This window comes from Capsicum annuum, chromosome 11, assembly GCF_002878395.1.
Source record: "Capsicum annuum cultivar UCD-10X-F1 chromosome 11, UCD10Xv1.1, whole genome shotgun sequence".
In the NCBI taxonomy this organism is placed as follows: Eukaryota; Viridiplantae; Streptophyta; class Magnoliopsida; order Solanales; family Solanaceae; genus Capsicum; species Capsicum annuum.
The window spans coordinates 94229947-94251194 of NC_061121.1; positions in this window are offsets into that span (position 1 = coordinate 94229947).

A 21248-nucleotide genomic window follows, 5' to 3' on the forward strand; every position below is an offset into this window, starting at 1 on the left:
TTTCATAGCCTATGACTCTAGACATCTTAAGCCCCATGAGAAGAACTATCCTACTCATAATCTTGAGTTAGCAGAAGTAGTTTTTAACTTAAAGATTTGGAGGCATTACTTTTATGGTATGCACATTGATGTGTTCAGTAATCATAAGAGCATGCAGTATATGTTCTCTCAGAAAGACCTCAACCTCCATCAGAGAAGATGATTGGAGTTATTGAAAGACTACGACATAAGTGTTCTATATCATCCGCGTAAGGCCAATGTAGTGGCTGACGCTCTCAGTAAAATGTCTATGGGAAGTGTTGCCCATGTTGAGAATAGTAAGAAGAGGTTATCCCAGAAAGTTCATCCGCTAGCTCGACTAGGTGTTCACTTAGTTGATTCAACAAAAGGTAGTGTGTAGGTGCAGAGTAGCTCAGAATCATCCCTAGTTTCAGAAGTAAAGGAAAAATAGGATAGGGATCCCAGTCTAGTCCAGGTGAAGGAATTAGTCAGAAATCAGAAAGTAGAGGTTTTCTCCCAAGGGGGATATGGTATTTTGCATTTTCAGATTCATCTGTGTATGCCAGTGTAGATGAATTGAGGTAGCAAATTCTTGCAGAAGCACATGGTGCGCGTTACTCTATTCATCCAGGGACACGAAGATGTACTGCAATTTGTGGGAGATCTATTGGTGGAGTGGGATAAAAAAAATATTATAGAGTTTATGGCTAAGTTCTCAACATGTCAGTAGGTTAAGATTGAGCATCATAAGCCTAGTGGGTCCATGAAGGAGTTCAGTATTCCCACCTGGAAATGGGAAGAAGTGAACATGGACTTTGTGACGGGTTTACCTCATACTCATCATCATCATGATTTAGTTTGGGTCTTTAAAGACAGGATGACCAAATCAGCATTTTCTTCCAGATCATACCTCCTATTCAGTCGAGGATTATGCCAAACTCTATATTAGAGAGTTGGTCAGATTACATGGTGTTTCGTTGTCCATTATTTCAGATAGAGGTACCCAATTCACCTTTTATTTCTGGAAAACATTCCAAAAGGGTCTTGGTACCCGAGTTCATCTCAGTACAGCCTTTCATCCTCAGACAGATGGTCAAGCAAAAAAGATTATTTGGACCTTAGAAGATATACTGTGAGCATTTGTGATAGACTTTAAAGGTAGTTGGGATGACCACTTGCCTTTGATTGAGTTCGCATATAACAACAGCTATCACTCTAGTATTCAGATAGCTCTGTTTGAGGTGTTTTATAAGAGGAGGTGTAGATCTCCCATTGGTTGGTTTGAAATGGGTGAGGCCGAAGTAGTAGTCCTAACTTGGTGTTTGATACCTTAGAAAAGGTCCAGTTGATCAGGGAAAGGCTTAAGATAGCTCAAAGCTGATAGAAATCATACGCAGATGTACACAGAAAGGATCTCGAGTTCGATATTGGTGACTATATGTACTTGAAGATCTCTCATATGAAAGGAGTGAAGCATTTTGGTACGAAAGGGAAACTCAGTCCCTGATATGTCAGTCCTTATCAAATTCTCAGCCATTTTGGAAAGGTAGCTTACGAGCTAGAGTTACCTTCTGATTTATCTTCAGTTCATCCAGTATTTCATGTCTCCTTGCTAAAGAAATGAATAGGTGACCCATCAGTCTTAGTCCCTATTGAGAGCATAGATATTCAGAACAACCTCTTTCATGAAGAGTTCCCAATCAAAATCCTTGACTAGCAGATTCACAGACTAAGGAAAAAAGAAGTTAAAAGTTCTTTGGCGGAATCAGTCCGTTGAGGGAGCTACTTGGGAAGAAAAAGCAAACATGCAAATCAAGTATCCTCATCTATTTTCTGCTAATCCATACTCAGCTCAAGGTAATAATTTTCTTAAGCTTAATCAATTTCATGTTCGGATTTTAGTTACAAACATGGTACCAGTTCCTATTGCATGTTCAGTTAAACGTTCATGAGTCAGTTCAGTCATGTAGCCATGCATTAGATATGCATGTTTAGTATATAGATTCAATTTATCAGTAATCTCATTCATGCATACATGAATCATGTTCAGCCATATCCATGCATCAGATATACATGTTCAATATGATAATTCAGAATACCAGTAATATCAGTCATGTAGTCATGTTACAGATGTTCATGTCCAGTAAGTAATTCATCCACTTAGTATTTTCCATCTCAGCAGTCTCATTCGAGGATGAATATTAGCAAGGGGGAAATAATGTAAGACCCCACAAAATTCTAAGCTTAATTCAGTCCTTTAGGCTTGTCAAGGGGTCCCAGACTTAGAATATTTAAGATAAGTACTCAGACTTAGTATCATTTTGACCTACGAAGTTTGGCAATCTTATTTCTCTACCTTTACGTTCATTAAATATTGATGCTTAGGTTGATTCATGATCAGGAATGTCCATAGCTATTTCCAAATATGTTTTAAAATATTTTAACTTCATTTGAAGATCTTTTGGAATCTTAAAATAATGGATCAACGCGATCTTGGTGTGTCGCGTCGACTATCGCGTAGATTAATTTTTTCCCCAGCTACCAGCGTCCAATTCCAATGAATTGATGCGACCATAGTACGATGCATTGGATATTGCATCAATGCCATCGATTCGCCGCGTCGACCTGCGTATCGGTAACCCAGTTTTAAATCATTAAAAGACCGCATTCTTGGCGGTATTTAGGTCTTTTTCTCTCGACCCTCATCCCCCTAAACGCAAAATTAAACTCTCTATAGAGCAATGATAGTCATTCTTTCTCAAATTTGCTCAAGAATAAAACCCTAGAAGATCCAATTTCAAATCAAGAACTCAAGATTCAACCATAAACTTTCAGAAATTCTTCAACATGGGTATGTAAAGTGTTCATCCAAAGGTTCCTTCCACCCTTGAACTCTAAGAATCTCTCATGAACTTCAAGTAATTGATTTTATGATTTCTATGGTTGGCATTAAAGTGTATCCACGATTGCTATTTGGATTAACTTCTTAATCCATGATTATATGCATGTATCTCATGTGAAATTGATCATTATATGTGTAAATTCATGTGAATCCATGATAAACCCTTGACTTGTGAAATTAGAGATGAATTATGATGCTCACTTGTTGTTCAATATTATGTGCATATACTATGCTCACCAAGTGCTTGATAAATTGTCCATGTGAACTATTAAGAGAATGAAATCATGCCAAGATAGATTATGTGTATTTATATCATGAAAGTGTTTGTCAAAATGCCCCAATGAATAAATGAATGATGATCAAGTTCATAGTTTACATGTTTCATGTTATGCCATGTCTCTTAATTTATGCTATCGGGTCTAGGGGTACTCGTACCCGATAATTTAACTGATTACCTAGAGCCATGGTCAGTCTTAGAATAGTATCATTCACGACATGATCAGTAGTACTCTCAGTCAGTTACAGAACTCAGGAAAACTCAGTAGAATCTATATTAGTCTAGTCTAATTCAGTATCCAGTTCAGACCTCGGTTAACTCAGTCAGCTAATAGAATTCAGTAGTATTCCATCGGTCAACAAAACTTAGTGAACTCAGTCCAGTTCAGTTAACTAGTAATCTCAATAACCATTCAGTCTATCCTAGTACATACTAGAAATCAGATCAGTCTCTATTTAGTTGGAAACAGGATTCAGCACCAAGTTAACACAGGGATGGGGGTATTCCTGTCAGTATAAGGTTTGACCCATAGCAGCAATCCCTGCATTACAGAACTACGTAGCCAGCGTAGGTTAAGGTATTTTCCTGCTAGACATTATGAGGGTTGATACTTCTTATCCGAATTATCCTACCTGCGAGGGTTAACGAAAGAACTTTCTGTTAGAGAGGGTTAACTCACAGCTTGTCCTTACACGTAGCAAGGTATAGACAACCTTCCAACTAGGGTTATAGGTTGGACCCCAAATCAGTTAGAGAAGGGGAATATCAGTTAGATGACTACCTCCTAAAGTCTCAGTTCTAGTCCCAGTCTCAGAATAGAACTCAATTCAGTTCTACAGATTTAGGACTATCAGACATAGTCACTCAGCTCAGTACAGAACTCAGTATGGTTCTACAGTATTTAGAAATGTCATATATAGTCATTTAGATGATCAGTAATACAGTATTCATAAATTCTGATATCAGTTATCAGTATTCTATTTCATTACTCAGCATTAGCACGATCTTAATTACAGTCTATGTATTCTTGTATATACTCTTACTCAGTTATACTCATGTTATTCAGTTATTATTGTGCATGCATATAAAACCATTCCAATTAACCTACCTCACTGAGCATAACAGTACATTCAAAGTACTGACGCATGCTTTTATTTGCTATATGATGTCTTATATCATAGGTTCAGACGCACGAGCTTTAGAGCATCCTTAGCAGTTCAGATTCTCATCTTTTCAGAGTAGTGGTGAGTTCTCATAGTTTGAGGACATGCTTATTATTTATAGTACTTCAATTTTATTTCAGTAGATGGAGTTAGTTTGGGGTTTGTCCTATCAACTCCACAATTCAGACAGTTAGAGGCTTTTTCAGACTAAAGTATTTTCAGATAGTTGTTCAATTTTTTAGTACTTAAATTCAGTTTTGTAATTTTGATACCGATTTTAGATTTATTTACAGATTTGAACCTTATAGCATATGTTTTTCCCTAATTCCATATATTATTCAGTATTATTGTTCAGTTATTACAGCAGGTACCAGTCATGGGTTAACTTGTGGTCCTTCGAAATTACGAGCACTGTGTAGCATCCAGGGTACAAACTTGGGTCTATACAAGAGGCCCTGTGGATATTATTATGGACTGGGTATTATTTTTTGATATTTTCAGAATTTGAGTTACTATTTACTTTAACTTGTTATATGTTCAGAATTCATCCACTGAATAGTGTATTATGTTCTATTTGACTAGGAAAAGGGGGTGGTCTCTGATCTTCGGTGGACTTGAGATACTCATCATTATCAGGCCCTAGTTCGGGTCATGACATTTACCTTTAGACGATACAATTTAACACTCTAAAATCATTGAAGAACATCTATATGTAAATTCATTCAACAACTCTTTATGATCTTTACAAGATCTTTTGCTGGACAAATTCTCCTCTTACTCACTACTTCTACATTGGTTATGTGATGAAGTTGAAAAAAAACTAAAGGTATTTTGAAGTTGGTCGGTAGAGAACTTAAATTTGTTCCTAATTTTGTGGTTGATGCTATTGATTTCTCTTCTTCTTTAATTTTAGCTAAAGGTTATATAAAATGTATATAAATTCTCTATAATTATTGTATAAAATACGTTTTCATGTAATATTTATATAAAAACCGTATAGGATGTGTATAGAAATGATATATCTTTAAGATGAGTATAAAAACTATAAAGGATATGTATAGAAATTGTAGTATAGAATATGTATATGTATAGGAACTATATAATTATTGAATAGAATATATATCTAAATAATCATTGTAGCTAAAGATTGTAGATGATGTGTATACAAATTGTATAATGATATATATATATATAACATATTCAACACAATAAATATACAGTTTCTACAAATCCTATATATACATATATATGTATTTAAATAATTATTGCACCTAAAGTTTGTATAAAATGTGTATATAAACTATATAATTGTTGTATATAATATTTCTGTTGTATATGATATATATAGAAATTTTATTATTATTATATAAATATGTATTTATATAATACTAGTTTAGGGTACGTGTGTTGCACGTGTGTTTTATGTCAATATTATTAATTTGAATACTATAAATATTTAAAAAATTTGAATATTGTTATAAGCCTACTTAATTTTATTTATTTTTGATTTCTCAGTCAGTGTACGAAACCCACAATGGGGCCCGACTAATCTATATTCTCCAAGTAAAGCTCATTTGGGGCTAGTGCTTCCTACCAAAGATTTTTTGTATACCCAGTATGTACAATTTTAAGTAGATGGATCGACAATGAATGAGCCTAAAAATACATTTAATATAAATCTAAAGAATGTATTCTTTTAAATATTTTATAATGATTATTATAGTTTCATTAATTTTATTTTGAATCAAAACGATCATATTTTGTTTAAACATGTAAATTTGATAAATTATATTTTATTACATCTTTATTAAATATACTTTTATCACAATTCTTTCTAAAATAAAAAAATAAACTATCAAATAATATAAATTAGAAATTTGTCACTTTGATTTTTTAGAAATATGAGAAGGAAAAGATTAATCTTTCAATTTCAGTAACAACCTATTTTTCAAGTGTTGTGAAGTAGAAGTATTTTTTTATTTTTTTTTATGATGCTTATTATATAGACCTGAGTTGTTTGGTTAAGATTCCAAGATTCAAAAGTTCCTTTTTATTTTTTTAAACTTCATGCAAATTTAAATCAGACAAACAAATAAAAATAGAGAGAGTACTACTATGTAAAGACCTATTATCTAAAAAATTTATCACATGCAGAATTTTAATTGTATAATCTAACTTGAATTAAATACATGGCAAATAGACTTATATCGAACTAAAGAGAAAAGATTTGTATTGGCGTATAATTAAATAAGATAACTCATATAACTAATTTGAAATAAGAAATTAGAATTTTCCCTTTATATATAAGCCAATAACAAAGGACTACAACTACAGTGGAAATTGTACCAAAGACATTGTATTATTGAGCCTTGGACTATTAAAGCATAACATCATTGTACATCATGCTTCATAAATTATACTAAGGAGTTTTTAAAATTATTGATTTTTCCTGGCTCTTTTTAATTGATGGTTAGGCATGTGGAATCTACGTGTTTCAAAGCTTGGATAACTGATACTCACACAATCAATTCACCATTTGTTCCTCTCACAACACAAATCCAAATCGCCTTTTTTGCTTCATTTTTCTCTAAATCGGATTTGTACAAAGGCAAAAACATGGTGGAAACCAGAAGAACTTCTTCTTCATTAAAGTGTTCTCTTTCATCTCCATCTTCATGTTCTCTTCAGAATAACGACAAATGCTCTAATATATATCTGATTATCGATTCAAATTTTGGAGTTTGATCAAAACAAGCAAGAAAAGATTTGAGGTTGTTTGAATTTTGTATATGATTTAACTTTACTCTAAATCTTATATTTTTGAATTTGGAGTTTCTTGAATTCTCTCAAATTTTGTATGTATTATTTAGTTTTTCTCAAAATCTTTTGATTTTTTTCTTGTGGGGTTTCTTAAATTGTTGAAAGTTTGTATGTAATTTAACTCGAGTCTCTAAAGTTTGGATTTTTCTACTTGTGGGGTTTCTTGAATTGTTTAAAATTCGTATATATTAATTAACTTTACTCAAAATATTGGATGTTTGAATTTGCGGTTTATGAGTTGTTGGAATTTTCTATGTAATTTAATTCAGACTCAAAAGCTTTTGAATTTGAGGTTTCTTACATTGTTAGAATTTTGTATATAATTTGATCTGCCTTGTAGGCAGTGGAAGCATCATCATCGACCAATGATACCCTTGTTGGGGAGAAATCCCCGGGTGGAGTAAATGATTCAGGGCCTGAATCTGCCGAGCAGGGGTTTGATCAGCTAATGTTGGTGATGCCAGTGCATTGAAATTGTTGGATGTTTATGATGTTCCTGTTGTGGCTGTGGCACAAAAATCGATGGAAACTGAATGGGAAAATGAGCCTTTGGTATCACCGATAACTTTAGGTATTTTTTTTACTTTGCATGTGCTTCGCAATAGCATTACTACTATTTGTCTAACTTTTTGTTCGACAAGTAGAATTATTATGAAATTAGTAGTTTTCCAACAACAACAAAAAAGATAAACTTTTGAGAGTTTGGGGCTCCTGCTTCAAGTTGATTTATTTTTCCTATGAGATTTTTTAACTTTTATATCATTTGTTGAGGAATAATTAGTAAAAGTTGTTAACTTCTTTGATGTTGCCATGAGATTAGTAATGACATTATAGCTTCAAACTCAATATAAGTTTTCACTATTTGTTATTTGCATCACATTTTGACAAAATTTAGCAATTAATTTAACAAATTAGAAGAAAGGTGACAACAAATATTGAAGTTGCAAAATTAGAATAACAAGCAGGCCAAATCATGCTAAAGGATTAAATTTACGTTCTCCAATTTTTAAGCCTTGAGGTATAATTTCGCATTCTTTCAGAACCTTTAAATGTTGGGTTGATCTCCTTGAAAAAAATTTTAATGCTTCAATTTGTGTTGACGATGGACATTGACTTATTTTGTGTTATGTTTATATATTTTTTTGGTTAAGAAATTATAATCGAGCTTAGAGCCGATCTTTTTTAATTATATTGATGATAATTATGATTAAGCAAGCAATTGGTTGATTATATAGTGTTAGATATGTCATTACATTTACTTTCCCAATATTTGAAATTCTAAGCTATCAAGTCAGAGGAAAGGCAAAATAGGATATTGAACTGCTTGTGAATCATCTTGCTGATTGGTTGGAAGAAGAGCATGGAAAGAACTTGGTCTTCCAGACTTTTAGTAATACTGGATGGTTAACATGAGTTCTTTAGAAAGTCAATTGAAACCTAAATATATTACATTTTTCTTCAAAACCTTCCTGTTACTTACTGATTGAGTTCTTTTATTTTTGGGCTAACAGTTATGGTGTCATTTTGAAAAAGTTTCAAAAACAAGCACGCTTTAAGGAGAAAGATCAAGGGTTGTATTGTTGATTTTGCCCCTGTCGCAGCTCCAGATTCACAAGTATTACTGTCTCAAAAATTATGATAATAAGATCTCTTTTTTTTTATGTGCCTGTATCAGAAGAGTGTTTTTCGAGAGTACTCTTATTTCTAAAGGTTAATGCAAACCAATTATTAAAGAGCCATATATTTTTATTGAAATCCAATCATGTCATGCTTTTATTGGATAAGTATTAGAAGTGCCATACATAGTCAACGTTTAGCTATTAAGAATTGCTCGGTTGTTTATACTTTAATCAGGACCTCTTGTTATCTTATTTCAATTGTGATGTTTTCTTCTATCCTATGTCTTAACCATGCAACCTGCTTTTCAAAAAATATTCTTCTACTTGATAATGTGAAAGTTATTTATTGTTGATTTAGTCTTCAAGGGAAGGTGGATGGCCTAGGGTTAGTTGTGGACTTTTGTAGGAGGGAGGTAAAGATAATACTTGTGTATTTTCCTATAATAAGTTTTGATATTTTCTATGGTAAGTTTAAACCAATTTTTCCAAGCTATAAATTGAAAAAAATAAACTTTCCTCAACTATAAAATATAACCTTTCGATGAAACATAGCTGTCATTGAACCTCACCCACCAGGAGCTCCTATCTTAATCACTTGCCCCAGCGTTAGGCCTATCAGTAATGTACTTTTCGTCTTGCATTTCTTATTTTTAAGAAAATCTTAGTACTCTTCAAAATTTTGAGGGGCTTTTGAGGTCTTACAACATAAGCTAACCTTTAGCATTACTAATTATTTGTTTGTATTGTTTATAACTGTATGGTCTTATTTTCCTAACTATGATTATTTCCGTAAGTATTGTCTATATTTCAGGTCTTCTTAATGCATATTATCAAATTATGTAGATTGGTTTGTTGGAAATTCTCTTTTTATAGTGATGACTTTGAGGGTTTGATGTCTTTATAATTTTTTTTCCGAGGCTTAGCTTGTTGATTTTTGCAATTATTAGAACAAATGGTGTGTACCATCTTGTATTTCATACATTTATAAATAATATATGTAAGTGTACTTGGATATGTATAGGCGACCCTTCCCACTTTCAAGTTATTTTAGATTCTTATAGTGTGAAAACTAGCATAGACTGTTGTGAGCTCTTTGTTCAATATATTAATACAATTACCATTTTCCCCAATACTTAGTAGCCACCTAGCTTAACTTATCCGATAGATATAAAGTTGCAGCTGAATTATTATCCATCTACAAATTGAACGCCAAGGCATGATATTTGTTCATATAAACATGTCCTTTTTATAGAATACCTAATTCTTAAATGTTAATGGGGATTGCCAGTGATTTTACTATGTTTTGCTCTACTGATCTTACAGGTTTGTTGACTATAGGTGAAATAGAGTCATTCTTGCGGTTTTTGTTGAGTCCTTTGTAGAAGAGAAACGAAGAACTGATCGTAATGTTAGAGCTTGCAACTTCTTTTCTACACCCCATTTGATCATTTCATAAATGAACCCGAATTGTATACTTCACAGCTTACCCAATTTTTAGAGAACTCGGTTCTAAGCCTTTGCATATAAACAACCTTCTTGAATAATTCCCAATCGCATAATTCTTTCTCCCCCTTAACCAAATATGTTGTAAAGCTTATGCTTTCCAACTTTAAAGTAGGCACGTATTGGTGTAGATTGTTTCATATAAAGAGAATTAAGTTTTGTTTTGCATTCTAATTTAATTTAGTTGTATCTGTGGTCTCCCAACAACAAAATTATTCATTGTATGCAAATTGTACTTTATTTACTTGGTAATTTCTGTTTTAAGCAACAGTGTGCTAAAGCAATAAAAATAGGGATATGCGTACGACAGATTCTACTCTTTACTTTCAATATCTTAAAAAATATTTATCCCTTATTTATTTGTAAAGACGTATATAAGTTTTACGTCTGTTTCTCTATCGGTTACTTTTTGCTTCTTTTTTCATCATCAAATGATTACGTAAGACATCCAAAAATTAATCAGTTTATAAATTAATATGTTGGGTCTGTGCTTAGCTTGGGCTATGCCTATCTAGTCCATAAAAATATAAAGAGACATGTTGGACATATAAATAATTAATTGATCAAAATTTAATTAATAATATAAAAAAGTCTTTTAAATCTAAAGGAGCTCAAAGTGGTAGAAAATTACCTTACATGATTTTATGAATAATTACTTTTCTTTTAAAAAATATGAAATAATGCATCCAATAATGATTTATATTGGAGGTTTTGATTTTGAGTCCGGGATATAAAAACTGTTCATAGTAAGAAGTGCTTTTTTTCAAATAAGCTTTACATAATGTGAATTTGAATTAGTCGGACTTCAACAGAAAACAAAAAACTACTAAATAACAAGGTCAGAAACAACATACTCTAATAACTTAAATTGTAGTCACTATCATTCTCAAGGGAAATAGGTTCCTTTGATAAATAGTACTAGAAAGAGGACCAACGTCAACCTATAATCAACCAACATAAGTGATCTTAAATCACTATACTCATCCCAATGATATTTGCTTATTTAGAGGAAAGCTTTCAGTGCCTATTTGCAAATGGAAGGACATTTAATTCAATATCCAACAGTCCCTGCACATCAACAAATTAACTATGATTTACATCATTATTTGTGTAGAAATTAGTCCACAACACATTAAATAGTTACAGGAGAAGGATACCTTTTACATGTCGCAGATAAAAGTAACTCTTTCACCATTCTTCAGGTACAAAAAGTATTGAAGGAATTTCAAAAATAATGTTTATGTTTAATTGATCTCTTTATCAATAACATCCCAAGCCAGAAGATAAGAACGTGTGTTGTCTTGTACAATTGCCACCAACAACTGACCATTTTAAAAATATTCCATCTATTATAATTAAGGGGGTCAAACCTTCTTTCTAGCCCATCTTGAAGGTATTAAAGCTAATGGTCATCCTAAGGAACTTTATTTTACCTTCATCTAATGCAACGTTTGAATTATTGATCACTGCATCACTATCTAGGTTATTTTATCTTATCTCATTAGGATAAGCTTCTAATATATTATACTCATCTAGGAAGCTATCATGCATCTTTTGAGGAGCAATTCTTTTGACCTTTTCAACTTCGTATTATTTAGCATTCATATTAAACTCATTCTTCAGATCTAATTTAATATTCGTAGCCTTGTACTTCATATTGTTTTGCAGCTTCTTCTTGAAATATTATGCTAGAGTAAATGTTCTAGCATAGGTTCCACAAGCATTGTTCATCATAACAAGTGTGTGATTTCAAGGTTATCTTAAACCCAACACCTTTCCCATCTTTGAAAATTAGACACACAAATTAACATCTTGGAGATTCACATGTACGTCTAAGCCTTTTCTTTAATGAATAATAGAAACTTTAAATATATTTAGCGAAGAACACAATTTAATTTAAATTAAGAAATTTAAGATGTCATAGCAATTAATATTATCTTCAAATGAACATGTAAAAAAAGAGATTTTGTGAGACTCCACCAATTTTACTATCATTAATAAATTATTTTAAGATACAACTACATAAACACAACTTTACCTAAGCCGAAATCTTCATAAATAACCTCATTATTTCTTTGAGGTGGGGTAAGATTTGCATTCACTTTACCCTCTATTTTTTCTATGATAACTTTAATAGTATTAACCTCCTTAAAATGGTATTTTATTTTCGGCCTTTTCGTGCTTGAAATATCGATTTTTAACTCAAATCATGTTTGGAGATGTTAAAAGAGTAACACAAAAAAGTTTTAGAATTTTTGGACGGGGTTCAGGATAGTTTTGAATCATGGCGGCTGCAAGTCTCCACGATAGCCCCGTGTCACAGAGGATGATCTCCGCAATGTTGTTCATATCACAGAGGATAGCCTCCGCGATAAAGTCCGTGTAACGGAGGTTAGCCTCCGTGATTAGGGTCATGCCACAGACCTGTGTTACTTTTCGGTCTGTGTTGTTGTTTTCAAAAAATGAAAGAAGTGTAGTGAGGTCCTTTCACCTATAAATGATTTTTAACACTATAAGAACCTATATCTATCAGTTTTTAATATACGAAGGTCATTCTCATTACTCTTAACAATTCTCTCTCAAATTCCCCTTTTCAACTCAAGGCTAGGATTTAAGGAGTTGATCATCTAGGGTCCTAAGGGTGTGGTTTTTTTTGAGTTTCTTGAAAATTAAGGCATGCACCTCTCTTCTAAAACTTATATTTTTTTAATGGCATTAAATTAGTTTATTATTCATGGTTTTGATGCGGGTTTTGGAACTATGGGTAGAGGGTTTTAAATGTATTTGGTTTAAATGTTTTTCATGGTTATTATTGATCATTATGTATTGAATTGATGGTTTATACATTCATTGGGGTGCATGGCGATGGCTAACGGAATAGGGGTACAATGTTCATGATTAGTTCATAAGTTTACTTAAAGTAGCGAACTTCCATCTTTTGAAAGACTTCATTTCATGTTTTGGTTTCCTACGTCTTGGACTTTATTTCATATTTATTTTGGCGATGGTCGGGGGCATATCTCGACACTTTATTGGTACTCAACTTTGTTAGAGGCTTTGTGAATACTGTGGACTTGGGTAATGTGGATGTTTTTGGATGTTGATCCGATACAGATCCTTATTGAATTTCTTATTACATTTTGTCTTATATTGGTACTGATCTACTGCTAGGTATTCATAGTTGTATTGCTCAGGGTCCAGTCTCCGGTCCTCAGTGGATGAAGTTTTTCCTACTTCTGGGGAACAAACCCTATCTAGGGTCACTATTTGGACAATGTGGATGAAGTTTTTCCTACTTCTGGGGAACAAACCCTATCTAGGGTCACTATTTTTTACCGTCCCCATGGAGTTCCACCTGTCTTCATTAATCCTTCTCTAGTTGGTGGCACTCATACTCAACCATCCCAAGGAGATATTACTAATGTTGTATTTCACCAATCCATTCATCTATTGACTCAGTTGGTGAAATATAAGTCATGTTAGTTGGGTTCTATTGGTATTGCTGGGAGTTCTTCTAAGGCCACTAGAGTTGGCCAGTTTATGAGGTTTAGCCCTCCATCTTTCTATGGGACTAATGTGAAAGAGGATCCTTACAGTTTTATAGATGATATGGAGAATATCTTTTGGGTTATGCATGCTACTGATGTAGATGGTGTAGAGTTTGCTGCTTACCAATTAAAGGATATAGCATACTAATGGTATGAAGAGTGAGAATAACTTAGGGGTAATGATGCTACGTCTGCTTTGTGGGATAACTTCTCTAGTGCCTTTCTTTACCGCTTATTCCTCAGGAGTTGAGGGAGGCAAAAATAGAGGAGTTTGTGAATTTTAAGTAAGGTAGGATGTCAGAGAAGGAGTATGCCTTGAAATTTCACTAGCTGTAAAGATATTCTCCTGAGCTAGTGTCTAGCATGAGGGATAAAATGAGGAAATTTCTTCTAATTTCTCTCGTGAGTTAATTTTTCAGTGTAAGGTTGCCTTAATGAATAAGAATATAGACATCTCTTGACTTGTAGTGTATATGCAATAGGTTGAGGAGGAAAAAAAGAGGCAAGCAGGTATGAGGGAGAGATAGAGTAAGAAATTTTGGTGTTCAAATTAAGGTACAGGTCAGTAACAGAGTGGTAGATGGTGGGAAACGGTCCAAGAAGAAGTAGGGTAACTCAGGTTCATATTTGATGGCTAGTGTTCCTTATTCAAAGACATTCGAAGATTATCATTTTTAGTATGGTGATAGTTCTAGGACACACTATTCCCAATCTTAGGCTGATGGAGCCTAGTCAGCTCCAGCATATCCTCCCTACAGGTTTTGTGGTCGGTTGTATTGTGGTTTCTGTAAGAAGAGGATGGATAAGTGTTATAATTGTGGTCAGCTGGGACATTTGCTGAGAAGATATCCCATGGACAAGGTTGCTTTAAGAGATAATAAGGTTCTTATTGCTGCTTTATCAACTCTTGCACCAAAGGGTGTTATTTCTAGCTCCGGCACTGGTTGGAATCGTCTCTATGTTCTTACTACTCATCAGAAGTCTGAGGCATCTCCCAATGTCATCATTGGTATGTTAAAACTCTTCTCTCATGATGTGTGCTATTTACTCGATCTGCGGTCTACTTTTTATCATGTGACTCTATTTGTGGTTGTCCATTTTGGTTTTGGTCCTGAGTGTGTTTCAGACCCTTTTTCTGTTTCTACCTAGTGGGTGACTCGGTGGTTTCTCAGAGGGTCTATAGGGGTTGTTTGGTATATGTTGGGGGTAAGGAAACCTTGGTGGATTCGCTTGAATTAGACATGCTAGATTGTAATGTTATCTTGGAGATGGACTGGTTGCATTTATGCTATGCCTCTTTATACTGTTGGACCCATAAGGTCTTCTTTAAATTCCCTAATGAGCCAGTTAATGAGTGGAAAGAGAGTTCCCTAGTTCCTAAGGGAAGTTCATATCGTATCTTAGAGCCCAAAAATTGATTTCTAAGAGACGTCTTTATCATTTGATCTAGGTTAAAGGTTCTAACTTTGAGGGTCCTTCTTTACAACCTGTTCCTGTGGTTAGTGAATTTATTGAGGTTTTTCCTATTGATCTTCCTGGTGTTCCTACTGATAGGGAAATTAATTTTGGGATTGATCTCATTTCGAATACTCATCCTATCTTTATCCCTCTTTATGGAATGGCTCCGGTTGAGTTGAAGAAGCTTAAGGAGCAGTTAAAGGATCTTCTTGACAAGGATTTTATCAACCTTAGTATGTCTCTGTGGGGTACTCCCATTCTTTTCATGTATAAGAATGATGGTTCTCTTTGGATGTGTATTGATTATCGTCAATTGAATAAGGTAACAGTGAAGAATAAATACCCTCTTCCTAGAATTAATGGTCTGTTTAAACAACTTTAGGGTGCTAAGTATTTCTCTAAGATTAACCTCTGGTCGGATTATCATCAGATTAAGATTAGGTAGGAGGATATCCCTAAGACAGCCTTTCGTACTCAGTATGGATATTTTGAGTTCTTGGTCATGTTTTTGGGTTAACCAATGCCTCAACAGCATTTATGGAACTCATAAACCGGGTATTCTGTCAGTTTTTGGATTCTTTTATGATTGTATTTATAGATGATATTCTAGTATATTCAAAGAGTGAGGTGGATCATGCCAATCACCTCTGTGTTGTGTAGTAGACCCTAAAGGATCAACAATTATATGCTAAGTTTTCAAAGTGTGAGTTATCATTGAATGTTGTTACTTTTTTAGGTCATGTTTTTCTAGTGAAAAGATCATAGTGGGTCCACAGAAGGTTGCAGTGGTTACCAAGTGGCCTAGACCCATGACTCCAATCGATATTCGAAGTTTTTTTAGTTTAGCAAGTTATTATAGAAGGTTTGTGAAGAGCTTTTTATCGATTGCTGCTCCTTTGAATACGTTGACTCAGAAGAAGGTAAAGTTTCTCTGGTCCGATGCTTGTGAAGGGAGTTTTGAGAAGCTAAAAGATAAATTAATTTTTTCTTTAGTTTTGACTTTGTTCGAGGGTAGTGGTAGCTTCGTGGTTTATTGTGATGCATCCCGTGTGGGACTTGGTTGTGTATTGATGCAGCATGACAAGGTGGTAGCTTATGCTTCTAGGCAATTCAAAGTTTATGAGTGAAATTATCCAACTCATAATTTGGAGTTATTGGCTGTGGATTTTTCATTAATGATTCAGCGACATTATCTATATGAGGTCTATGTTGACATCTTTTCAGATCATAAGAGACTGCAGTATGTATTTAGAAGGAGTTGAATCTCAGGCAAAAGAGATGACTTGAGTAGCTCAAGGACTATGACATAAGTCTTCACTATCATCCAGGTAAGGCTAACGTAGTAGTTGATGCTCTTAACAGGTTATATATGGGGAGCTTGTCTCATGTGAAAGAGGAGAAGTGGAATTTGGTGAAGTATATTCACCGTTTGGCTAATCTTGTAGTTTATCTCTTAAATTTTGAGGATAGCGGTGTATTTGTGAAAGAGGTGGCGAAGTCATCTCTTGGTGCTGAGATGAAGGAGAAGTAGGTGTTAGATCCTATATTGATGCAAATCAAGAATGATATGGATAGGCAGAATGTGATATCTTTTAAGTTTGGTGGTGATGGTATCTTAAGGTACCAAGGGAGGTTGTATGTTCCTGATGTGGATATGATGTGAGATAGAATTTTGGTCGAAGCTTATGAGTCGCGTTATTCAGTTCATCCTAGTTCAATAAAGATGTATCATGACCTTAAGGATATTTATTGGTGGAATAACAGGAAGAGGGATATAGCTAATTTTGTGGCTAGGTGCGTGGTGTGTCAACAAATAAAAATGGAACACTTGAGGCCTGGTGGGTTGTCCCAAGAAATTGAGTTGCCTATATGGAAATTGAAAATGATAAATATGAATTTTGTTACCGGCCTTCCGCGATCTTGGAACTAGTTTGATTTTATTTGGGTCATCGTGGATAGGATGACTAAGTCTGGTCACTTCTTACGGGTATGTACTAATTATTCTGCTGCGGATTATGCAAGGTTTTTTATTCAGGAGATCGTGAATTTTTATGGTGCTCCTATTTTCATTATTTTGGATCTTGATACTCAGTTCTCATCGCATTTTGGCGGTCATTTTAGCGAGGTTTGGGGACTAAAATAACCTTTAGTATCTCTTTACCACTGCAGACGGATAGACAAGCGAAAAGAACCATTCAGACATTTAAAGATATACTTCAATCTTGTGTAGTTAACTTTAGTGGTAGTTGAGATGACCACTTACCTCTTGTAGATTTAGAGTGCAATAATAACTATCATTATAGCAATGGTATGACACCATTTGTGGCCTTATATGGTAGGAGGTGCAAATCTCCTATTGGGTAGTTCAAAGTTGGTGAGGCAAGGTTGTTCGGTCTTGATTTAGTCCATCAAGCTATGGAGAAGGTGAATGTGATTTGGGATAGGCTTAAGACTGCCCAAAATCTCCAAAAGTCCTATGCGGATGTGAAGCGAAGAGAGTTGGAGTTCGAAGCGAGTGATTGAGTGTTCTTGAAAGTATCTCTCATGAAGGGAGTGATGCATTTTAGAAAGAAGGGGAAGCTCAGTCCCCTTTACGTCAACCCTTATTTGATTTTTAATAGAGTCGAAAGTGCTCCTTATAAGTTATAATTGCCTGTGAGTTTGGGTTTTATTCACCCTATATTTCATGTGTTCATGTTGAGGAAATGCGTGGGTGATCCCTTCCTTGGTGGTGCCTATTGAGAATGTTGGTATCTGAGAATCCATCTCTTACGAAGAGGTGTCGGTAGAGATCTTGGATAGTCAAGTTCGTTAGTTGCAGACTAAAGATTTATCATTGATAAAGGTCCTTTGGAGGAACCATAAAGTTTAAGAAGCCAATTGGGAAGCGGAAGAGTATATAAAGGTTAAGTATCCATTTCTATTCCATGTGACAGATGGAGAAGATTAAGGTATGAATTTTGTTCTTTCTTGTTATTATCCGGGTTTATCCTTTGATTCTGGTGCATTCTTAGTATTCTCGTGCAAAATGTATCTTAGCTCATCATTCGAGGACGAATGATCCTACGGGGGATAATGTAACACCCTCAAAATTTTGGATATATTTTTGGTCTTTCTGTGCTTGAAATATTGATTTTTTACTCAAATTATGCTCGAGGATATTAAAAGGATAATCTGAAAGGGTTTCAAAATTTTTGGGTGGGGTAGTTTTGAGTCACAGAGGCAATAAGCCTCAGCGATAGCCCCATGTCACGGAGGATGACCTCTGCGATACGGTCCGTGTCATAGAGGCTAACCTCCATGATAAAATTCGTGTCACGGAAGTTAGTCTCCACAATGAGGTCCATACCACGAACCTATGTTGTTGTTTTTAAAAATGAAAGAGGGGGTAGTGAGGTCCTTGCACCTATAAACGATTTTTAAACACTATAAAGACCTATTTCTATTGTTTTTAAATATATGAAGGTCATTGTCATTACTATTAACCATTCACTCTCAAATTCCCCTTTTTCAAAGTTAGTTTCAAGGAGGTGATCATCTAGGATCCTAATGGTATGGTTTTCTTTGAGTTTCTTGGCAAGTAAGGCATGTACCTCTCTCCTTGAACTTAAATTTTCTTAATGGCATGAAATTGATTTATTATTCATGATTTTGATTCAGTTTTTGAAACTATGGGTTGAGGTTTTTGATTGTATTTGGTTTAAATGCTTTTCCATGGTTATTATTAATCATTATGCATTGAATTAATGGCTTATACATTCATTGGTGTACATGGGGATGGTTAATGGAATAGGGGTACAATGGAATTCCGCAAGTGGATAATAATAATCTTGAAAACCTTGTGGGGTACGAAGGAATCCCCCAAGTGATTTTTAATGATGGAGTCTGCAGAATACGAGGAAATCCCCTAAGTTTTGGCTAATGACATTACTTGCTTACAACCTATAGTCAGTATGACGATACCACTTAATAATGTCTTATTAATTGACTTCTAAAATTAGTGGATAGGTTATGTGTTAAATGTTTTAATTGGACATTAATGGGGGTTCTGTTAGCTAGCCGTAAAGGTGTGAGTTTGAAGGACTGATACTGAAAACTCATGTCTGCCGATGTGAGGGTTGGTCTTAATGACCGTGTGCTTATGGGGTACAATGGAATCCCCAAGTGTATATTTGTACATATGTATCATGGAGGGAGAAGGGGAAAAAGAAATCTCCGACCTTCTATGATATCTCCGATTCGTGCGGCTAACACCTACTGGGCCCGTTTAGGGGGTGACACTAGACCCATATAGCCCGTGGGTTGTTTATGACAGCCAAGCTACACAATTCATGTTTTGGTTTCTTATGTTTTGGACTTTATTTCAGATTTTTTTTGGCTATGGTTGGGAGCATGTACCGACACTTTATTAGTACTCAGTTTTTATTAGAGGCTTTGTGGATACTGTGGACTTGGGTATTATGGATGTTTTGGGATGTCGATCCTATGTAGATTCTTTTTGAATTTCATATTACATTTTGTCTTATATTGGTACTCATCTGCTGCTAGGTGTTCTTAGTTGTATTGGAATGGGTTCAGGAGGTGGTCTTCAGTCCTCGATGAACTTGAGATGTCCGTCACGACCTAACCCTGATTCGGATCGTGACATGTATGAATTCTAAAAATATTGTCGCTAAAGAATTTATGCTAAATACTAAATCAATTTCAAACCAGATCGTCTTTTGTTCGCATGACACATATATCAAACACTTACACTAAAGATTAATAAATAAAATAATAGTGGAAGGGATCTATTTCCTAAACCTCACACACAAAACTATTTAAAAGAAATAATGAAAGATTTATATCTAATTTTGTAATCTCAATTCATCTGCATGTGGTTACAGTTTGGGATACCTTCTTCTCCCGTAGTGTTTTCTTTTAGATATTTCAAAAGTGGACATCTTCAAACAAGACACAACGAGATATAAGTAAAAATTAATCGTCAATATCAAGAAATTAAACTCCAAAACTATTTACTTTCACCATATATCAGATAAAAAATTCACATTTGATTAAAAGGCAAATATGAGAGATATGAAGCTTTAAATTGTCCAAATACTAAAAGCAGGAACTCTCGCATATTTGTAAATGGGCAAAATTTAAAAGGCAAATATGAGAGATATGAAGCTTTAAATTGTCTAAATACTAAAAGCAGGAACTCTGGCATATTTGTAAATGGGCAAAATTTAGAAATATCATACTTTTATCTCCTTAATTATGAGTTTCATAGTAACAGTTTCATAATTACATAATATAACAAGTTGTATTTTGTATTTTTGCAAACTGCTGCTACAAAAATATAAATACATATGATTTTTACTGTCCTTATGATCGATATGTATTTTGTATTTTTGCAAATTGTTGCTACAAAAATATAAATACATACAAATATCTATGCTACAAAATGTAATTTGATAAAAGTATTACTATTTTTTATAATTTAATACTTAAATATGCTATTTTATATATTTTTTCCTTTGTAAATCATGAAACCAATAATATGCAAGTATTGGTGGCAAAATACAAAAGAAAGCATATTATACAAATAAAAATTGACCTGGAAGAAAACTGCTTCTCCATGACCACATCAACAACAATGAACAGATTTTATAGAGGCACAATTGTTTGCTTGGATGTATTTCGGTGGCTTCTGGTAGCTCCTACAAATCTATATCCATATCAATCTATAATCTATGTCTATCTATAATTTATAACCTATAATATTTTAAAAGTGTGAAAATATTTTAAAAAGTGATTTAAATTTTTTATCCTTCATTAAAATATTTTATTTTAGACAAAATCGTCTTTTCACCTTTTCCCCCTAATTAATAAATATATGAAAAATATTTCCTTTTCTACTTTAAATTGGATTTATAGGTCTAATTAAGGACTTTAAAAATATAGGTATAGTACGTG